At 37.8% G+C, this 1,114-nt stretch overlaps 1 non-coding gene across 1 annotated transcript; it reads left to right on the forward strand.

Annotated features, from left to right (window-relative positions):
* Positions 1-285: 285 nt before the first annotated feature.
* trnas-uga (transfer RNA serine (anticodon UGA)) lies at positions 286-367 on the forward strand. The gene has a single exon. It is a non-coding gene; the product is annotated as a tRNA-Ser (tRNA).
* Positions 368-1,114: the final 747 nt, after the last annotated feature.

Below are 1,114 nucleotides of genomic sequence, written 5' to 3' on the forward strand. Positions count from 1 at the left end.
TTTTAAATGGGACTTAGAATATGAAGAAGAATTGATTCAATTGACATCTGCAGATTTACAATAGAGTTTATAGAGTTTATAGACTCTCAAAACAGAAATATGTTAGAACATACCCTTTACTTTTCTTTTTGAAACGCTGCATCTGAAAAGTGAGAGTGTGGTTTACTGCAGCTACAAATTGTAGCAGGTTTTTTCAACACACCTGCGACAATTGACTCTGACACACCTGTCCCTTTTACTGCGCCTGAAACTTTACGATCTGGAGACGCATACTTTGGGGAGAAAGTAGTCGTGGCCGAGTGGTTAAGGCGATGGACTTGAAATCCATTGGGGTCTGCCCGCGCAGGTTCGATCCCTGTCCACTACGGGTAGGTTTATAATGGGCGCACACAGAATATGGAGCAGCACTGAACATGGTGAAATTGCAAATGAGTTTCAAAGACCATCCAACAAGGACTAAAGTAGAACCTTCCTTAGAAAATGTTGAATTTAATCTTTTGACTTATTCCTGTTCATGTGAACTATAGCATCGAGTTCTGGCGGAGTTTTTGTTCGAATCCTGCCGACTACGGGTGGGTTTTAATGAGACTCAACATGTAGATACTTTAGGAACAGCTCTTTAATTTGAGGGCATGCGGGGAAAAAAAACCCACTTAAGTGAAAAAAATGTACAAATCTTTGTGTAAATCATTAAAATGTCCTCATACATAAACGTTTTTTTAATGGATTTAGCTTTAGTTTCTCACTGTGCCCTCAGATATGAAGATATGATGTCTCTAGCAGCAACAACACATAGCCACAAACAAATCTTGGTAGCTGAAAAATCCTAAGATAACTAAACATCTACAATTCTTCTTTAAATAATTTGCAAAAGATTGTTTTAAATATAATTTAATGCAAACAGGCATTTTTAACGATTTACAAGAATAACAGAACTATAAAATATCCCAAGCTGTAAAACAAAAAAACATCAGCAGCTAAAAAGATAGCCATAGCAGGCAAACATATACCAAGCACAGCTAAATACCCGAAGACAAAAAACAGCATCAGCAGCTATGGACGTCTCAGCAGCCAAACGTACCATTAGCTGCTGAAACAACTCTGACAACCTTAG

Source organism: Salminus brasiliensis, chromosome 1, assembly GCF_030463535.1.
Source record: "Salminus brasiliensis chromosome 1, fSalBra1.hap2, whole genome shotgun sequence".
NCBI classification, from domain to species: domain Eukaryota; kingdom Metazoa; phylum Chordata; class Actinopteri; order Characiformes; family Bryconidae; genus Salminus; species Salminus brasiliensis.